Source organism: Nerophis ophidion, linkage group LG09 (genome assembly GCF_033978795.1).
Source record: "Nerophis ophidion isolate RoL-2023_Sa linkage group LG09, RoL_Noph_v1.0, whole genome shotgun sequence".
Lineage (NCBI taxonomy): Eukaryota > Metazoa > Chordata > Actinopteri > Syngnathiformes > Syngnathidae > Nerophis > Nerophis ophidion.
In genome coordinates this window covers 1,417,097-1,439,596 of record NC_084619.1, presented here as the reverse complement: position 1 = coordinate 1,439,596, position 22,500 = coordinate 1,417,097, and the positions used below count along the sequence as shown (strand labels likewise).

General features: G+C 42.3%; 1 protein-coding gene across 1 annotated transcript in view; it reads left to right on the top strand.

Moving 5' to 3' along the window:
* Positions 1–22,500, top strand: part of spock2 (SPARC (osteonectin), cwcv and kazal like domains proteoglycan 2) — a 96,708-nt gene that overhangs the window by 39,408 nt on the left and 34,800 nt on the right. The gene's annotated exons all lie outside the window — the stretch shown is intronic.

Sequence of the window (22,500 nt, the reverse complement as noted above, 5' to 3'; positions counted from 1 at the left end):
ACACTAACAAACTTCAACAAAAGGCTCGCACAATGGCGATACAAAACTACACTATGAATACAGACAAAGCACAAAGGCAGAACTAAAACGAACCAAAAACTTAGGTGGCATGGACGGAATGTTTAAACAGCGTGGCTCGGCATGAATCGAGTTGAGGTATATATGTAAAGTTGCCAGGCTGAGCGCCTGGCAACTACAGATTTAAATAATGAGCATGATCAGTAGAAACAGGTGTGAGACATGAAGACAAGGTGAAAACTAATGAGTTGGCATGGTAACAAAGAAAACAAGGAAGTGCAGGAACAGGAACTGAGTGTCCAAAAAATAAAAATAAAAACAAAACATGATCCCATGGGCGTGACACATTTAACTTGTTAGCTTCTTTTGGCAGTGGAAGATTGACAGGGAGGAAAATGCAAAACCTATTTTATTTATAAATATACTGAGAATTCTTTATATGTACAATGTACACGATATTGCCAAAAGTATTTGGCCACCTGCCTTGACTCACATATGAACTTGAAGTGCCATCCCTTTCCTAACCCATAGGCTTCAATGTGATGTGATGTCCGTCTTTTGCAGCTATTACAGCTTCTACTCTTCTGAGAAAGGCTGTCCACAAGGTTGCGGAGTGTGTTTATAGGATTTTTCTACTATTCATCCAAAGGGCATTGGTGATGTCACGCACTGACGTTGGCCTCTCAGTCTCCGTTTTAGTTCATCCAAAAGGTGTTCTATCAGGTCCAGGGCAGGACTCTGTGCAGGCCAGTCAAGTTCATCCACACCAGACTCTTTCATCCATGTTTTTTATGGACCTCGCTATGTGCATTGGTGCGCAGTCACGTTGGAAGAGTAAGGGGCCCCGCTCCAAACTGTTCCCACAAAGTTGGGAGCAAGGAAATATCCAAAATATTTTGGTAGATTTGGTCACATTTTCAGGATACCCATAACAAATTCATTTAAAGGCCTACTGAAATGAGATTTTCTTATTTAAACGGGGCTAGCAGGTCCTTGCTATGTGTCATACTTCATCATTTCGCCATATTGCCATATTTTTGCTGAAAGGATTTAGTAGAGAACATCCATGATAAAGTTTGCAACTCTCGGTGCTAAGAGAAAAGCCTTGCCTGTACCGGAAGTCGCAGACGATGACGTCACATGTTTGAGGGCTCTTCACAATCCTCACATTGTTTTTAACGGGAGCATCCATCAAAAAGTGCTATTCGGACTGAGAAAACGACAATTTCCCCATTAATTTGAGTGAGGATGAAAGATTCGTGTTTGAGGATATTGATAGCGACGGACTAGAAAGAAAAAAAAAACGTGATTGCATTGGGATGGATTCCGATGTTTTTAGACACATTTACTAGGATAATTCTGGGAAATCCCTTATCTTTTTTTTGTGTTGCTAGTGTTTTAGTGAGTTTAATAGTACCTGATAGTCGGAGGTGTGTGTCCATGGGTGTGTTGACTGATAGTCGGAGGTGTGTGTCCATGGGTGTGTTGACTGATAGTCGGAGGTGTGTGTCCATGGGTGTGTTGACTGATAGTCGGAGGTGTGTGTCCATGGGTGTGTTGACTGATAGTCGGAGGTGTGTGTCCATGGGTGTGTTGACTGATAGTCGGAGGTGTGTGTCCATGGGTGTGTTGACTGATAGTCGGAGGTGTGTGTCCATGGGTGTGTTGACTGATAGTCGGAGGTGTGTGTCCATGGGTGTGTTGACTGATAGTCGGAGGTGTGTGTCCATGGGTGTGTTGACTGATAGTCGGAGGTGTGTGTCCATGGGTGTGTTGACTGATAGTCGGAGGTGTGTGTCCATGGGTGTGTTGACTGATAGTCGGAGGTGTGTGTCCATGGGTGTGTTGACTGATAGTCGGAGGTGTGTGTCCATGGGTGTGTTGACTGATAGTCGGAGGTGTGTGTCCATGGGTGTGTTGACTGATAGTCGGAGGTGTGTGTCCATGGGTGTGTTGACTGATAGTCGGAGGTGTGTGTCCATGGGTGTGTTGACTGATAGTCGGAGGTGTGTGTCCATGGGTGTGTTGACTGATAGTCGGAGGTGTGTGCCATGTCTGCTTTAGCACCGCCGGTAAATAGCATGTTAGCATCGATTAGCATAGCACGTTAGCATCGATTAGCTGGCAGTCAACATCAACAAAACTCACCTTTGTGATTTGGTTGACTTTATAGTTGCAAATGCATCTGCAGGTTATCCATACATCTCTGTGCCATGTCTGTCATCGCCGGTCAAATGTGGAGACACTCTGGCACATTCAATGGGGGTCTGGCGGCAGACACTTTGGCATCTTGGGGCCAGTGGTGCAACTTGAATCCCTCCCTGTTAGTGTTGTTACACCCTCCGACAACACACCCACCAGGCATGATGTCTCCAAGGTTCCAAAAAATAGTCAAAAATAACAGAGCTGAGACCCGGTGTGTGTAATGTGTTGAAAATGAAAATGGCGGCTGTGTTACCTCGGCGACGTCACATTCTGACGTCATCGTCTCCTGCGCGATAAACAGAAAGGCGTTTAATTCGCCAAAATTCACCCATTTAGAGTTCGGAAATCAGTTAAAAAAATAGATGGTGTTTTTTCTGCAGCATCAAGGTATATATTGACGCTTACATAGGTCTGCTGATAATGTTCCCCTTTAAACAGTTCATCAAAACTGGATGAAACTATGACCATTTCTTGACCTGGACCTGCATGGTGACTTGTGTATTGTATTGCAGAGTCGTGTGTGCGTGTACGTGTAAGTGTGCATGTTTGTGTGTGTGTGTTTGTGTGTGTGTGTTTGTGTGTGCGTGTTTGTGTGTGCATGTTTGTGCGTGCGTGTTTGTGTGTGCATGTTTGTGTGTGCGTGTTTGTGTGTGCGTGTTTGTGTGTGCGTGTTTGTGTGTGTGTGTTTGTGTGTGCGTGTTTGTGTGTGTGTGTTTGTGTGTGTGTGTTTGTGTGTGTGTGTTTGTGTGTGTGTGTTTGTGTGTGCGTGTTTGTGTGTGCGTGTTTGTGTGTGCGTGTTTGTGTGTGCGTGTTTGTGTGTGTGTGTTTGTGTGTGCGTGTTTGTGTGTGTGTGTTTGTGTGTGTGTGTTTGTGTGTGTGTGTTTGTGTGTGTGTGTTTGTGTGTGCGTGTTTGTGTGTGCGTGTTTGTGTGTGTGTGTTTGTGTGTGCGTATTTGTGTGTGCATGTTTGTGTGTGTGTGTTTGTGTGTGTGTTTGTGTGTGTGTGTTTGTGTGTGCATGTTTGTGTGTGTGTGTTTGCTGGGGTCACCGGTTGTCTACTCTTCTACTCTTACTACAACATCAACACAGAAAGCTGAGTGATCGTCGCATTGTGTTTTCTCTGCATGAGCAGATTTGCTGCGCCTCCCCAAGGACATGCTGAACATTGCCTCTGCTTCCACTCATTCTTTATTTATTTATTTGTTTTGCTTTATCTGTTTGTTATTTTTATTTTATATCTGCTCTGTAACTGTGGCCTTAATTGAGCCTCTGGCAACCCAAGCTATGACAGCTAAAGTCCTGTCCTCAGGACCTGTCTTTGTTTCCAAAGGAATGGGGGGGTGCGTAAACAGCCATTGTTTTCAGTCACATTAACAAAAAAGAAAAAGATGCCTCGGGCTTGGACTGGTCCTGGATCGAGCTTGGGCAGGTCTTGGATCACAATAGATACTCCCTCCCATCGTACACAATAAAGTGTCTGCTCCCTGGGAACTCAGAGAACAGAAATGTTTTTGATAAGTAATATCCAGTTTTTCTGACAAGATCAGCAGGGACCAGAAGGTCAGAAAATTGGCTTTTGTATAATTTTGCGAAAGGAAACGCCAGATAAATGTCTTACCTTGTACACACCATAAAATAGCTTTGTGGCTTACCAAAGTCATACTAAAACCTAGTAACCATTGCCTCTGCTTCCACTCAGTCTTTGTTTATTTTTTTGCTTCATCTTTTTGTTGTTTTTGTTAAAAAAGAATGATCTGGTCTGTAATTGCGGACTTAATTGAGCCTCTGGCAAGCCAACTTATGACATTTAAAGTCCGGTCCTCAGGATGTGTCGCTCGATTTTACAGCTTAAATGAAGTGGTATGAATGGCAGAGTCCATTAGCACGCCGCCCCAAGACTTAATGAAGGACTAATTACGCTTTGCGCTCGGAGACCAGGGAGACACGTAAAAGCATCGAGGGTTAGATATGCCAAATGTTGGCGGCTGCTAATTAACTTCAAGTAACAATGATTGTCACACACACACACACACACACACACACACACACACACACACACACACGAGGAATGACAACATTATTCTCTGTATTTGACCCCTTAATCACCCCCTGGGAGGTGAGGGGAGCAGTGAGCAGCAGCGGTGGCCGCGCCCGGGAATCATTTTTGGTGATTTAACCCCCAATTCCATGCCTTGATGCTGAGTGCCAAGCAGGAAGGTAATGGCTCCCATTTTTATAGTCTTTGGTATGAACTCCCGACTTACCGGTCTCAGGGCGGACACTGTAACCTATGAGCTGACCACGCCCACATTCGGACTGGGAGCTCTCAAAAACTTTGCTGTAAGATCAAATAAAGTGAAAGAAGCTATTTGTTGACCTTGTTGAATGCAAATAACCTTCACCGGCTAAATCCTTCAATGCATTTACCGTATTTCCTTGAATTGCCGCCGGGTATATAGTCTGTGCCTGCCTAGAATTACTGCCGGGTCAAACTCGTTTCGCAAAATAATTAGTGCATGCCGAGCATTACCCCCGGCTCAGGATTAACACCGGGTTGAACTCGTTTCGCAAAATATTATTTTTATTAGCGCATGTCTAGAATTTCCACCGGGTCAAACTCGTCACGTCACGAGTGACACTTCACCTGTAATCTTTTTCAAAATGGAGGAGGCTGATTTCAATAATTTGAAATCGCATAAAGGGAAGAAGATTAAGAGCTATTCAGTAGGATTTAAGGTCCAAGCTATTGAATATGCTAAAAAGAACAGTAATCAGCTATGCTTTATTAATATACCGTAGCTGCGTGTGTCAAATATGAGTCATTAAATGACTCTTGCCTCCTGGTGGTAGAGGGCGCTAGTGATCCTTCTTGCGACTACTCGGCTGCAGAAGAAGTGACAACAAGCAGCAAGAGTGAGCAGCCATCCTTTAGTTTTTCCTCTCGCTTGCACTTTTAACATGGAGGATTACATATCTAAAATAAAACAGTTTTCTAAACTGGACTTTCAATCAAAGCAGGAGGTAATAAAGGAAGATCTCCATCAAGACAGAGAGACTATTAAAACTGAAGAAAGATAAGGAAGACTTCTATAAACAAGTTATCGATGCTTTTGATCAGAAGGAGCTGCGCATGGACTTCATTTATAAGTAAAAGTAAGACTTAATACCGTTTTTATTTTAATAAATGTGATTTTCATGATGGTATCCTTACATCACACTCAAATTTATAAGCACAGGCATAAATTTACCGCATGCCTTTGGTAAGCGTCGGAGTGAGAAGAGGTTTTAAAATAATAAAGTTAAGTTAAAGTACCAATGATTGTGACACACATACTAGATGTGGAGAAATGATTCTCTGCATTTGACCCATCACCCTTGATCACCCCGGGAATCATTTTTGGTGATTTAACCCCAAATTCCACCCCTTAATGCTGAGTGCCAAGCAGGGAGGTAATGGCTCCCATTTTTATGGTCTTTGGTATGACTCGGCCGGGATTTGAACTCACGACCTACCCATCTCAGGGCGGAAATTCTAACCACTAGGCCACTGGGTAGGTTATTTACTGCATGGTTGCCTTTACCGCATGCCTTTGGTAGACACCAGAGTTAGAAGTGGTTTTAAATTAATTAGCGCCCCGGTGGCAATTTAAGTAAACACGGTAAACGTGAAGTACACGTATGTGTACTCATGGACTAAGTACATCATATAAAAAGATGATTCTTAGTTTTTAATTCTAATTAGGGTCCAGTAAGCCCAAATAGCAAAGAGAAATATATATATATTTTTTAAATCATGTAAACAAAAAGCTTGGGCCTTAAGAAGTATTAAATGACTATTATTATATTTTTATGATCATGTCGGCAGGGTGTATAAAAAGAGGAGGATGCCTGATGGGATCCCATGTGGTTTTCTGCAGTTTGACTAGAACAGGGGTGTCCAAAGTGCGGACCGCAGGTCATTATTTAACGGCCCCACGGCACATTTTAAAAATACTATGGAAAAAAATAAAAAACATAAAAAGTGGTCTAAAAGAGCAAACAGGTGAAATGTAACAAGAACATGTTACAATGTTTACTCTAATAACACAAAACTGCCATGCAGGCTGTTTCTTTCTTAAAAAAAAAAAATAGTGAACCAAAATTAATTATGAATTATTGACCAATTCAAGGCTCCAATTACGTCACATTAAATATTCCACTTTGAGATATTTTTTGGGGCAAATGTTGGATATTTTGTGTTTGCCATATAAAAAACAAAGCTGTTTTTTTTGAAGAATGGCCTAAAACGAACAAACAAAAAACATAAACAAAAAAACAACAACTTATAATTGACGGATAGATCGGAAGTTGATCTCGAGACCATTGTGTTAAAAGTAAACAGTAAAAAAAAAAAAAAAAGTTTCAACACTTTAATGAGTAGGACCCTTTTGAATCAGTGTGTTTGGTTTTTAAATGTCATTGCACAAAAAATAATAGTGAATTAAAATCTATGGTGTTATGAGTTGTTGACCTTTTTCCGGCTCCAATTATTATATCATCTCAAACATATTACTTAAAAATGTTATTGGGTGAAAATATTGCATATTTTGTGGGGTTTTTTCAATAAAAAAACATGGTTTTCTTTGACAAAAAGAGCATACAACTTAAATCTTTAAAAACGTCATATTGACAGATGGACCTAATGTTGATCTAGAGCAGGGGTCTCGAACTCAAACACAGAGTGGGACAAAATGTAAAAGTGAACAAAGCCGCGGGCCAAAGTTGAACAAATGAACCTTTAATAGGGACGCAAATAAGTTTTGCATTGAAAATTGAGCAAGCAAGGCTTATATAACTTTATAGTGACATGAGAAATCCAGTTTCAAATAATAATAATAAAAAAATATCAATGGCATATCAAATACAATTTGAATAAAAATGGAATGCCTCTTTTCTGTTTGCAGCCTTGTGATGTAAACATCAAAATGTTTTTTTTTCCACAGGCTAATAATACATTTGAGAATAAAATAATAAATAAATGAATCAAACACTGAAGCTTTGAAGTAGCAAGAGAATCTGCATGGATAAAAAGTGAATTACTGCTCAGTTTGCTACACTAATTTGCTCTGACACTTAATAGTGCAAAATCAACTTTCAAAAAATCAACAAAAAATCTTCAATGGTATATTAAATACAATTTGTTCTCCCGAAATGTGTTTGTCATTCTTGTTTGGTGTGGGTGCACAGTGTGGCGCATATTTGTAACAGTGTTAAAGTGGTTTTTATACGGCCACCCTCAGTGTGACCTGTATGGCTGTTGACCAAGTATGCCTTGCATTCACTGGTGTGTGTGTAAAAGCCGCAAATATTAATGTGACTGGGATCGGCACGCTGTTTGATTGGAGGAAAAGCAGACGTGATGACAGGTTGTAGAGAACGCTAAAGGGAGTGACTTAAGGGCACGCCCCCAATATTGTTGTCCGGGTGGAATTTGGCAGAAATTTGGGAGAATGGTTGATTTTCGGGAGGGGCACTGAACTTTGGGAGTCTCACGGGAAAATGGTGAGGGTTGGCAAGTATGAGTATTAGCGGTGAATGCGGTGTTACAGCGGCACTGTCGATGTATGATATCGGCGGGCCAGCTCTAATGTTAAGTTGATATTGCCTCAAGGGCCAAATAAAATGACACGGCCCGCGGGCCAGAGTTTGACACCCATGATCTAGAGCAGTGGTTCTTAACCTGGGTTGGATCGAACCCAGGAGTGTGGTGAGTCGGCCTCAGGGCTTCAGTAGATGTCAAAACACACCAGACTCATGGTCTTAATACAAACTTCTCCCTATGGGCGGCAACAGCTGACTGACTTGCAGGTGTGTCATTTGTTGTGAGTTCATGCAGTCTAGTGTGAGTCTAGTGTCTGCTTTGGTTCTTTCAACAAGGTGATGTTCATGCACGCTTCATTTTGTCACCACTAAAAAAACATGCTAGCACTTTAGTATGGGGGACATATTCACCATTCATTAGTTGCTTATTAACATGCAAATTAGTAACATATTGGCTCTTAACTAATCATTATTAAGTACTTATTAATGCCTTATTTGGCATGGCCTTTATTAATGCCTTATTTGGCATGGCCTTATTATAACCCTAACCCTCTAACCCAGGGGGCGGGAACCTTTTTGGCTGAGAGAGTCATGAAAGCCAAATATTAGGGATGCACCGAAATGAAAATTTGTGGCCGAAGCCAAATAAAATTTCAACGCTTGGCAGAATACCGAATAATGAATGCAGTTTTTCACACATTTTTTAATATTGCATAAATAGCCTAGAATAAATATTTAGACAGTATTTTTTATTGAATATCGAAATTTTTTTAATATTCCAGTAGCCTTTGCTTTTAAAAAAAAGCACAAAGTTTTTCATTTATATTAGGCCTTCAAACAAAACATGCATTGCAAAAAAAAAATAAAGTGCATTAAAGTGGATAAACCCACAACAAATGAATTATTGTCCTTTTGGCAAAAGTCTGCTTAGCCACAGTAGATATGCTAATAATGTAAACAGAAGGCTCAAGTAAGTGTGTGCTTGTAACCTCATACACTTATACAGATACACAACATTGTAACCTCATACACTTATACAGGTACACAACATTGTAACCTCATACACTTATACAGGTACACAACATTGTAACCTCATACACTTATACAGGTACACAACATTGTAACCTCATACACTTATACAGGTACACAACATTGTAACCTCATACACTTATACAGGTACACAACATTGTAACCTCATACACTTATACAGGTACACAACATTGTAACCTCATACACTTATACAGGTACACAACATTGTAACCTCATACACTTATACAGGTACACAACATTGTAACCTCATACACTTATACAGGTACACAACATTGTAACCTCATACACTTATACAGGTACACAACATATCCCAACGTCACCACGTCCGTCACCGCGTCAAAAACCTGCGTCACACGCCACTATTCGGCCTTGTTTTTAACTCATTCCACCGAAGGCCGAATGTGGCTTTTTTTGCCATATTCGGCTGAATATATTCGGTTTAATTATATTGTTATACTGAAGGAAACCAATAATAAATCAAATACTTTTGACCATCAATGCGACTTCTTGAACAGGTGCGATAGAAACAGATGGATGGATTAAAATGCATGAGAATGTTTTATATTTTGAACGTTATTTTTGACACTGTGATTACCAGCGGAATTATTAATTACTTATCATGTTAAGCAACGTCAGCTAAGATTGATCTGAGAGCCAGATGCAGTCATCAAAAGAGCCACATCTGCCTCTAGAGCCATAGGTTCCCTAGCCCTGGTCTAACCCTAACCAAATAACTCCAAATTAAGTCTTTGTTACTTAGAATATGTTCTCCATACTAAAGTGTTACCAAAAACACATAACTTTGTCTTGAATTTGAAAAATAATATTTTATTTTTCACCAAGAAGGGTTCGGTGAATGTGCTTATGAAACTAACGGGGTTCGGTACCTCCAACAAGGTTAAGAACCACTGATCTAGAGATTTAAAACTGGAATAATAATAAAAATAATAACACTGAATAATGACACATTTTTAACATTTTATTTTTACCAAAACCATTTGGGATCAAGCCTGAGTGGAGGTCTAAAGGTATACTTTTATACATATATTCTATGGTTCATGTTTTGTTTTGGTCATGCTATGTTTAGTTTTTTGGGACATTTAGTTCTGTTTTGCATTTCCTTGTTTGTCTTGTTACCATGCCAACTAATTTAGTTTTCATCTGTCGTTTTGTATGGCCATACAATCCTGATCATCCCCAATCTCATCTGTCCTCAAAGCTAGGCAGTGTCTGGCCTGGTTCGTACTTGGATGGGAGACTGCCTAGGAATCCCAAGTGCTTTTGACCTTTGGACTCTAAGTTCCTTTTTTTTTTCACTCCCTGTTTTGTTACCATGACGACCAATCAGTTCACCTGTCTTGTCTCACACCTGTTTTCACTTATCATGTTCATTATTTAAGCCACAGTTACCAGCGAGTCAGTCTGGCAACATCACCTCCTTCATGACCTCCATTATCTGCTTCATGCCTTGCTATGTTGTTCATTTTGTCCACGTAAGTTTTTCTTTCATGTTTATAGTTTTTAGCCTTTGTGCTAGTCGTTTGTTTCATAGCCCAAGTTTTGTACCTCCATTGTGAGCGCTTTTTGTTTGTTCCTGTTTTTAGTTTATGAGTAAATAGATGAAATATGTACCTACCTTCACGCCGTTTCCACTCCATTCACTTCGCACCTGGGAAAACAACCCAAGACCAAGTCCAAGTCTGCTGCATCCCGACTACCCTGTTTGTGTGTAGTACTCTGCGTTTATTCAATGACATGCGACACGGCGCTGCTTCAACTTCTGGCATTCACTTTATTCCTGTATGACATCATCATCATCATCATCATCATCATCATCATCGGCGGTCACTCCTGGTCGAGTATGACTGTCCTCCTTCCTGGTCCTTGTGGGTCTTCAGGTGGGCGTGGAGGCCGATTCTGGACCCGATTATTCTGGGGCAATGTGGACAAGAGAATGTAGTGGTGGTGGCTTTGGGTTTGATGGATGCTCTCTCCTTTCTTAGTCTGCGCTTGTCTTGTGCAGCATGGCGGAGGTCCTCGTTATATTGTGCGGCACCCTCACGGACTAGGTTTCTCCACATGGTCCTGTCTGTTGCCTTGACTTCCCAAGACTTAAGGTCTATGCGACACTTTGTCAGGTTTGCCTTGATGTTATCCTTAAATCTCTTCTTTTGACCTCCCGGGGCCCGTTTCCCTTCAACAAGCTGGGAATAAAGGACTTGTTTTGGGAGGCGAGAGTCAGGTATGCGGACTACATGGCCAGTCCACCTGAGTTGGTTTCGGGCAATGGTGGCAGTGATGGTGGGCAAGCCAGCCTCCTCCAGGACGCTGGTGTCGGTGCGTCGGTCCTCCCAGCTGATCCTGAGGATTTGTCTGAGACATCTTTGATGGTAGGTCTCGAGTGGCTTGAGTGCCTGCTGTAGGTGGTCCAGGCTTCTGACCCAAACAGAAGGGTCGGGAGCACGACTGCTTTGTAGACCAGGATTTTGGTCTTTGCTTGGAGGTCACGGTTCTGGAAGACTCGCTTCTTCAGCCTTGAGAAGGCCCCGCTGGCACAGCTGAGGCGGTGGTGAATTTCATCATCAATGACAGCTTTAGATGACAGGACGCTCCCGAGATATGGGAAGTGGTCCACGGTTTCCAGTCGGATTTTGTCAATTGAGAGGTTTGGGGGCAGGACAGGCGCACTACAGTTTGGTGGAGGATTTGGGTTTTCTTTATATTGATGGCAAGACCAAGGTGTTTGTATGCCAGTGACATGAGACACAAGGTGAGTGCAATGGTCATCTCCTCTCCACATAACTTCTCTCGCAGTGAAGATCGGCGAAGACTGGCTACTCACTGTTACGTTTATCATGCTGTCAAGTAAACAAACATTTTTAACATGGCGGCCAAAAACACACATACCTGTATGCCAGTGACATGAGACACAAGGTGAGTGCAATGGTCATCTCCTCTCCACATAACTCCTGACACACACAACAAAATATAAAACACATTGAGCATGTAGGCTACAAAATGGAGGACACACACACACACACACACACACACACACACACACACATACACACACACACACACACACACACATACACACACATACACACACACACACACGCACGCTCGCTCATTCACTCACATACAGATAAAAGTCTCAGCCAAACAAACTTTCCTTCTCTCGCTCCAAATGTCTCTTTAAAAGACGCCAGTAAACAAAGACCTCCTTAAAGACATCTCCAACATTTGCACACCAACATTCTTCCGTGAATTTTGCATTTAAAATCAAGAAGTATGATTTGTTATTCCAATAGCAAAACAACATTCCTCCCGCAGCGAGGAACGGCGAAGACTGGCGGGAACGGCAGCTACGCAACGTCATATCCTCAAACTTTCAAAATAAAAGCTCAGATTTGTAAGAATAAAGGAAATACAAAAATAAATCCACAAATCTTGAATTATATTACTGACAATCCATATTTCAAGTAAAAAGAAACTAAAACACATCATGTGATGGATTTTGGTGTAATTAATAACAACAATATGAAATAAATAAAAAATACCAAAATATGCTGTTTCCTTTTTCTATCGGTTACACAAGCCTGACATTTTTAAAATAAATGACCCCCGCTTGCTTTGGTTATTCAGTGGAAAAAGTTTGGACACCCCTAGACTAGAACAAGACATTCTAATAAGAAAAAAGAGAGAAGGTGATCTAACTTGTCACTCAATCAGTGCAATGTGACATAAATGACATGAGAAGAGAGTGCCGGCCGCCTTTTTTCAGTCCAGACGGAGGCCTGGCAGAACTTAGTCGACACTCAAAAAGTGAATTAGCATGCAGGCGATGCAGGAGTTGTGTCCGCTCCAGGCAGCTCATGTCTGCAGTGAACGAGGGAGAGGTCGGCCTCATTTGCACTGGCTTCCTTCTGCACTCCGGTCACTTGATCAATCCGGCCTCTGGCTCTGCTCTGATTGAATTACCAGGCCGGCACTGCGGGAGAGCAATATTTTGGACTTGTAAGAACAAACAAGCCCCAACACACACACACACACACACACACACACACACACACACACACACACACACACACACACACACACACACACACACACGTGTGCACATGTGTTTGCATGCTATATTGACCCGTAGCTTTTTTTTTTTTAAGCTTATCTCAAGCAGAGAGGTCAGCCTGAATGGTGCAATCAATCAATCAATCAATCAATCAATCAATTGGCCTCACATTGCAGCAAAGACAGCAGATAAGATAAGGAAAGTCTCTCCTGAAGCTGCACTCAGTCACACCGTGTTATTAATGCTCCCGTTATTCAGTGTTATTCATCACCTACAGCAGGGGTCAGCAACCTTTTGGAAAGCAACACCTACTTCTTGGGTACTGATTCATGCCAAGGGCTACCAGTTTGATACACACTTCAATAAATTGCCAGAAATAGCCAATTTGCTCAATTTACCTTTAATATATATATATCAATCAATCAATCAATGTTTACTTATATAGCCCTAAATCACTAGTGTCTCAAAGGGCTGCACAAACCACCACGACATCCTCGGTAGGCCCACATAAGGGCAAGGAAAACTCACACCCAGTGGGACGTCGGTGACAATGATGACTATGAGAACCTTGGAGAGGAGGAAAGCAATGGATGTCGAGCGGGTCTAACATGATACTGTGAAAGTTCAATCCACAATGGATCCAACACAGTCGCAAGAGTCCAGTCCAAAGCGGGTCCAACTCAGCAGAGAGAGTCCCGTTCACAGCGGAGCCACCAGGAAACCATCCCAAGCGGAGGCGGATCAGCAGCGCAGAGATGTCCCCAGGCGATACACAGGCAAGCAGTACATGGCCACCGGATCGGACCGGACCCCCTCCACAAGGGAGAGTGGGACATAGAAGAAAAAGAAAAGAAACAGCAGATCAACTGGTCTAAAAAGGGAGTCTATTTAAAGGCTAGAGTATACAAATGAGTTTTAAGGTGAGACTTAAATGCTTCTACTGAGGTGGCATCTCGAACTGTTACCGGGAGGGCATTCCAGAGTACTGGAGCCCGAACGGAAAACGCTCTATAGCCCGCAGACTTTTTTTGGGCTTTGGGAATCACTAATAAGCCGGAGTCCTTTGAACGCAGATTTCTTGCCGGGACATATGGTACAATACAATCTGCAAGATAGGATGGAGCTAGACCGTGTAGTATTTTATACGTAAGTAGTAAAACCTTAAAGTCACATCTTAAGTGCACAGGAAGCCAGTGCAGGTGAGCCAGTATAGGTATATATGTATGTATATATGTATATAAAGGTATATACAGTACAGGCGTAATGTGATCAAACTTTCTTGTTCTTGTCAAAAGTCTAGCAGCCGCATTTTGTACCAACTGTAATCTTTTAATGCTAGACATGGGGAGACCCGAAAATAATACGTTACAGTAGTCGAGGCGAGACGTAACAAACGCATGGATAATGATCTCAGCGTCTTTAGTGGACAGAATGGAGCGAATTTTAGCGATATTACGGAGATGAAAGAAGGCCGTTTTAGTAACGCTTTTAATGTGTGCCTCAAAGGAGAGAGTTGGGTCGAAGATAATACCCAGATTCTTTACCGTGTCGCCTTGTTTAATTGTTTGGTTGTCAAATGTTAGAGTTGTATTATTAAATAGAGTTCGGTGTCTAGCAGGACCGATAATCAGCATTTCCGTTTTTTTGGCGTTGAGTTGCAAAAAGTTAGCTGACATCCATTGTTTAATTTCATTAAGACACGCCTCCAGCTGACTACAATCCGGCGTGTTGGTCAGCTTTAGGGGCATGTAGAGTTGGGTGTCATCAGCATAACAGTGAAAGCTAACACCGTATTTGCGTATGATGTCACCTAGCGGCAGCATGTAGATGCTGAAGAGTGCAGGGCCAAGGACCGAACCCTGGGGAACTCCACACGTTACCTTAACGTAGTCCGAGGTCACATTGTTATGGGAGACACACTGCATCCTATCAGTAAGATAAGAGTTAAACCAAGACAGGGCTAAGTCTGACATACCGATTCGTGTTTTGATACGTTCTAATAAAATATTATGATCGACGGTATCGAAAGCAGCGCTAAGATCGAGGAGCAGCAACATAGATGACGCATCAGAATCCATCGTTAGCAATAGATCATTAGTCATTTTTGCGAGGGCTGTCTCCGTCGAGTGATTTGCCCTGAAACCGGATTGAAAGGTTTCACATAGATTGTTAGACGCTAAGTGTTCATTTAACTGCTCCGCAACAATTTTTTCGAGGATTTTTGAAATGAAGGGAAGGTGAGACACCGGTCGGTAGTTTACCATGAGGTCAGGATCGAGGTTAGGTCTTTTAAGGAGAGGATGAATAACCGCTTTTTTGAATGCTAGGGGAACAGTGCCCGAGGAAAGTGATAAGTTTATAATATTTAGCACTGATGGACCTAATAATACAAAGAGCTCCTTGATCAGTTTCCCAGGAAGAGGGTCAAGTAAACATGTTGTTTGTTTTATTCCATTTACACGTTGTAACAATTCCTCTAATGTTATTTCCTCAAAACGAGAGAAACTATTTTGGAGGGCAGTATCCGCCGTATATACAATCGTGTCAGTGTTAATAGAACCCCGTTGTAGCTGGGACGCATTGTCTTTAATCTCCTTTCTAATGACTTCAATTTTCTTACTAAAGAATTGCATAAAGTCATCAGCTGAGTGGGTGGAGCTACTGGAAGGAGTCCCTTGTTGGGTTAGCGATGCTACCGTACTAAACAAAAATTTAGGATCGTTTTTATTACGGTGGATGAGATTTGAGTAATAATTAGCTTTAGCTAAGGTAAGCATGCGTTTATAAGTTATTAAACCATCACTAAATGCTTGATGGTGCACCTCAAGTTTAGTCGTGCGCCATTTGCGTTCCAGCTTTCTGCATAATAATTTCTGAGCTCTAGTTTCTTCTGTAAACCACGGGGTGCGCTTTTTTGGAGCCTTTTTTAACTTTAGCGGTGCTATGTTATCAATGGTTTCGCGCAGGGCGTCGTTAAAATTGTTAGTGAGGTTATCAATAGAGCCCACATACTTTGGGAATGGTGCCATTACCGAGGGCAGTAGGTCAGCAAGAGTTGTCGTTGTGGCCGTATTAATGTTGCGGCTGCTATAGCAGTTATTATTATTATTAGTTTGACGAACATGCGTCTGAACCTCGAATTTTATAAGGTAATGATCGGACAATACTTTAGTATACGGGAGTATCGTAACTTTGGAAGCGGTGATCCCCTTGACAAGCACTAGGTCTATCGTATTACCGTTGCGATGCGTGGGTTCATTTATTATTTGTGTGAGACCACAGCTATCAATTATACTCTGGAGCGCTACGCACGGTGGGTCCGATGGGGTATTCATGTGGATATTAAAGTCCCCCATTATGATTATATTATCGGCGTGTGTCACTAGATCAGCAACGAACTCTGAAAATTCATTGATGAAGTCCGAACAGGGCCCTGGGGGGCGGTAGATAACAGCCAGGTGTAGAGGCAGCGGTGTGACAGACCTCATAGTAAGCACCTCAAACGACTTATATTTATTATTTATGTTAGGACTAAGGTTAAAGTTTTCGTTGTATATTAGTGCGACCCCCCCACCCCTTTTAAGCGGACGGGCAATATGCGCATGTGTAAAGTTAGGAGGACATGCCTCATTTAGCGCAAAAAAGTCGTTTGGTTTAAGCCAGGTTTCGCTGAGACCGATGACGTTAAGATTGTTGTCTCTGATAATATCATTAACTAACAACGTTTTGGGAGACAATGATCTTATGTTTAAAAAACCTACATTATAGGTAGTGGGCTGTTTTAGGGAATTTTTGATCAAATTATCCGTAGTAGCAATATTAATAATGTTGTGTTTATTATGCCCAGTGCATTTAGTATAATTACGACCATATCTAGGAATTGATACGACGGGAATGTTCCGATTGTTTGATTGTTGCTTTGATAAACTGCACGCATCATGGTTAGCCACCTCAGTAACGGGGATTTTTCGATTGTTTGTTTGTTGCTTTGATAAACTGCACGCATCATAGTTAGCCACCTCAGTAACGGGGATTTTTCGATTGTTTGTTTGTTGCTTTGATAAACTGCACGCATCATGGTTAGCCACCTCAGTAACGGGGATGTTCCGATTGTTTGTTTGTTGCTTTGATAAACTGCACGCATCATAGTTAGCCTCCTCAGTAACGGGGATTTTCCGATTGTTTGTTTGTTGCTTTGATAAACTGCACGCATCATAGTTAGCCACCTCAGTAAAACACATGTCCAACTCTGAAACACTCAAAGTAGAAAAAACTTGTTCTAATTTAACAGACTCCTTACCCAGACCAGTAGTCTCGCATTTTCCATCTAAATCCGTCTTCAGGGTGGAGGGAAGTGGTGTACTGTGGGGATTAGCCTTCTGCTTTGTTTTTAGCCCCGCTCGACATCCGCGTTTCCGATCACACCGCTGGCGTCTGCTCCGTAGACGGCCCCCGCTGCTACTAGACTCCCCTGCTTCACAGGCCGCTGGATGTAGCCGTCGAAGTATTCCCATGCTAGTTAGCATGTTTAGCACGCCCGCGTCTATCAGTCCAAAACGGCCCAATATGTCCATATCCAGAAGTGTCTGGCGGTCGTACGTGATCACGGAGTGACCACGATGCGAGCCAGCCATGAAGTATGCAGAACTGTCCGGCATTTCCGCCAAATGTTCCATCTTTAGCAAGAGCACCGCAGTGTCGCAGCCCGTCCGGGCGCCGCCATCTTGCAAAAACTGCAATATATATATGGGTATTTCTGTCCGTCATTCCGTCGTACATTTTTTTTCCTTTTACGGAAGGTTTTTTGTAGAGAATAAATGATGAAAAAAACACTTAATTGAACAGTTTAAAAGTGGAGAAAACAGGAAAAAAATGAAAATTAAATTTTGAAATAGAGTTTATATTCAATTTCGACTCTTTAAAATTTAAAATTCAACCGAAAAAAAGAAGAGAAAAACTAACTATTTTGAATCTTTTTGAAAAAATAAAAAAAATAATATATGGAACATCATTAATAATTTTTCCTGATAAAGATTCATTTTAGAATTTTGATGACATGTTTTAAGTTAAAATCCAATCTGCACTTTGTTAGAATATATAACAAATTGGACCAAGCTATATTTCTAACAAAGACAAATCATTATTTCTTCTAGATTTTCCAGAACAAAAATTTTAAAAGAAATTCAAAAGACTTTGAAAAAAGATTCAAATTTGATTCTAAAGATTTTATAGATTTGCCAGAATAATTTTTTTGAATTTTAATCATAAGTTTGAAGAAATATTTCACAAATATTCTTCGTCGAAAAAACAGAAGCTAAAATGAAGAATTAAATTAAAATGTATTTATTATTCTTTACAAAAAAATAAAAAATAATACTTGAACATTGATTTAAATTGTCAGGAAAGAAGAGGAAGGACTTTAAAAGGTAAAAAGGTATATGTGTTTAAAAATCCTAAAATCATTTTTAAGGTTGTATTTTTCCTCTAAAGTTGTCTTTCTAAAAGTTATAAGAAGCAAAGTAAAAAAAATAAATATTTTCTTTAAACAAGTGAAGACCAAGTCTTTTTAAAATATTTTATTGGATTTTTAAATTCTGTTTGAGTTTTGTCTCTCTTAGAATTAAAAATGTTGACAAAGTGAGACCAGCTTGCTAGTAAATAAATAAAATCTAAAACAAACAGGCAGACACAAAGACAGTGGAAGAGTGGCCGTGCGCAACCCGAGGGTCCCTGGTTCAATCCCCACCTAGTACCAACCTCGTCACGTCCGTTGTGTCCTGAGCAAGACACTTCACCCTTGCTCCTGATGGGTGCTGGTTAGCACCTTGCATGGCAGCTCCCTCCATCAGTGTGTGAATGTGTGTGTGAATGTGGAAGTAGTGTCAAAGTGCTTTGAGTACCTTGAAGGTAGAAAACTGCTATACAAGTACAACCCATTTATCATTTAAGTAAAGTAATGACCAAATGAGGATACTTATCGACACGTTTATTTTATTTTAATACATTTGCAAAAATAGGAAACCTATTCACATTGTCATTATGGGGTATTTTGTGTAGAATTTTGAGGACAAAAAGGGATTTATTGTCATTTGGAATGGAAGCTGAAACATAACAAAATGTGGGAAAAGGTGAACACTTCCCGGATGGCCACGGGCACGTCATGCAAAGTGGTTACCGTGGCGACGAGAGACGTCCTCACTTGGAGGTGAGGACGTGCTCGCCTCGCCAAGTGCGGGGAAACCAGTCTTACCGAGAAGATCGGCGTGATTACGTTGGAGTGTGCAAACAGAAACAAGTGCAGGGAAACCAGTCTTACCGAGAAGATCCACGTGATTACGTTGGAGTGTGCAAACAGAAACAAGTGCGGGGAAACCAGTCTTACTGAGAAGATCCACGTGATTACGTTGGAGTGTGCAAACAGAAACAAGTGCGGGGAAACCAGTCTTACCGAGAAGATCCACGTGATTACGTTGGAGTGTGCAAACAGAAACAAGTGCAGGGAAACCAGTCTTACCGAGAAGATCCACGTGATTACGTTGGAGTGTGCAAACAGAAACAAGTGCGGGGAAACCAGTCTTACCGAGAAGATCCACGTGATTACGTTGGAGTGTGCAAACAGAAACAAGTGCAGGGAAACCAGTCTTACAGAGAAGATCCACGTGATTACGTTGGAGTGTGCAAACAGAAACAAGTGCGGGGAAACCAGTCTTACCGAGAAGATCCACGTGATTACGTTGGAGTGTGCAAACAGAAACAAGTGCGGGGAAACCAGTCTTACCGAGAAGATCGGCGTGATTACGTTGGAGTGTGCAAACAGAAACAAGTGCAGGGAAACCAGTCTTACCGAGAAGATCCACGTGATTACGTTGGAGTGTGCAAACAGAAACAAGTGCGGGGAAACCAGTCTTACTGAGAAGATCCACGTGATTACGTTGGAGTGTGCAAACAGAAACAAGTGCGGGGAAACCAGTCTTACCGAGAAGATCCACGTGATTACGTTGGAGTGTGCAAACAGAAACAAGTGCAGGGAAACCAGTCTTACCGAGAAGATCCACGTGATTACGTTGGAGTGTGCAAACAGAAACAAGTGCGGGGAAACCAGTCTTACCGAGAAGATCCACGTGATTACGTTGGAGTGTGCAAACAGAAACAAGTGCAGGGAAACCAGTCTTACAGAGAAGATCCACGTGATTACGTTGGAGTGTGCAAACAGAAACAAGTGCGGGGAAACCAGTCTTACCGAGAAGATCCACGTGATTACGTTGGAGTGTGCAAACAGAAACAAGTGCGGGGAAACCAGTCTTACTGAGAAGATCCACGTGATTACGTTGGAGTGTGCAAACAGAAACAAGTGCAGGGAAACCAGTCTTACCGAGAAGATCCACGTGATTACGTTGGAGTGTGCAAACAGAAACAAGTGCAGGGAAACCAGTCTTACCGAGAAGATCCACGTGATTACGTTGGAGTGTGCAAACAGAAACAAGTGCGGGGAAACCAGTCTTACTGAGAAGATCCACGTGATTACGTTGGAGTGTGCAAACAGAAACAAGTGCAGGGAAACCAGTCTTACCGAGAAGATCCACGTGATTACGTTGGAGTGTGCAAACAGAAACAAGTGCGGGGAAACCAGTCTTACCGAGAAGATCCACGTGATTACGTTGGAGTGTGCAAACAGAAACAAGTGCGGGGAAACCAGTCTTACTGAGAAGATCCACGTGATTACGTTGGAGTGTGCAAACAGAAACAAGTGCGGGGAAACCAGTCTTACCGAGAAGATCGGCGTGATTACGTTGGAGTGTGCAAACAGAAACAAGTGCAGGGAAACCAGTCTTACCGAGAAGATCCACGTGATTACGTTGGAGTGTGCAAACAGAAACAAGTGCGGGGAAACCAGTCTTACCGAGAAGATCCACGTGATTACGTTGGAGTGTGCAAACAGAAACAAGTGCGGGGAAACCAGTCTTACTGAGAAGGTCCACGTGATTACGTTGGAGTGTGCAAACAGAAACAAGTGCGGGGAAACCAGTCTTACCGAGAAGATCGGCGTGATTACGTTGGAGTGTGCAAACAGAAACAAGTGCGGGGAAACCAGTCTTACCGAGAAGATCCACGTGATTACGTTGGAGTGTGCAAACAGAAACAAGTGCGGGGAAACCAGTCTTACCGAGAAGATCCACGTGATTACGTTGGAGTGTGCAAACAGAAACAAGTGCGGGGAAACCAGTCTTACCGAGAAGATCCACGTGATTACGTTGGAGTGTGCAAACAGAAACAAGTGCGGGGAAACCAGTCTTACCGAGAAGATCCACGTGATTACGTTGGAGTGTGCAAACAGAAACAAGTGCGGGGAAACCAGTCTTACCGAGAAGATCGGCGTGATTACGTTGGAGTGTGCAAACAGAAACAAGTGCGGGGAAACCAGTCTTACCGAGAAGATCCACGTGATTACGTTGGAGTGTGCAAACAGAAACAAGTGCGGGGAAACCAGTCTTACCGAGAAGATCCACGTGATTACGTTGGAGTGTGCAAACAGAAACAAGTGCGGGGAAACCAGTCTTACTGAGAAGATCCACGTGATTACGTTGGAGTGTGCAAACAGAAACAAGTGCAGGGAAACCAGTCTTACCGAGAAGATCCACGTGATTACGTTGGAGTGTGCAAACAGAAACAAGTGCAGGGAAACCAGTCTTACCGAGAAGATCCACGTGATTACGTTGGAGTGTGCAAACAGAAACAAGTGCGGGGAAACCAGTCTTACTGAGAAGATCCACGTGATTACGTTGGAGTGTGCAAACAGAAACAAGTGCGGGGAAACCAGTCTTACCGAGAAGATCGGCGTGATTACGTTGGAGTGTGCAAACAGAAACAAGTGCAGGGAAACCAGTCTTACCGAGAAGATCCACGTGATTACGTTGGAGTGTGCAAACAGAAACAAGTGCGGGGAAACCAGTCTTACCGAGAAGATCCACGTGATTACGTTGGAGTGTGCAAACAGAAACAAGTGCGGGGAAACCAGTCTTACTGAGAAGATCCACGTGATTACGTTGGAGTGTGCAAACAGAAACAAGTGCGGGGAAACCAGTCTTACCGAGAAGATCGGCGTGATTACGTTGGAGTGTGCAAACAGAAACAAGTGCAGGGAAACCAGTCTTACCGAGAAGATCCACGTGATTACGTTGGAGTGTGCAAACAGAAACAAGTGCGGGGAAACCAGTCTTACCGAGAAGATCCACGTGATTACGTTGGAGTGTGCAAACAGAAACAAGTGCGGGGAAACCAGTCTTACTGAGAAGGTCCACGTGATTACGTTGGAGTGTGCAAACAGAAACAAGTGCGGGGAAACCAGTCTTACCGAGAAGATCGGCGTGATTACGTTGGAGTGTGCAAACAGAAACAAGTGCGGGGAAACCAGTCTTACCGAGAAGATCCACGTGATTACGTTGGAGTGTGCAAACAGAAACAAGTGCGGGGAAACCAGTCTTACCGAGAAGATCCACGTGATTACGTTGGAGTGTGCAAACAGAAACAAGTGCGGGGAAACCAGTCTTACCGAGAAGATCCACGTGATTACGTTGG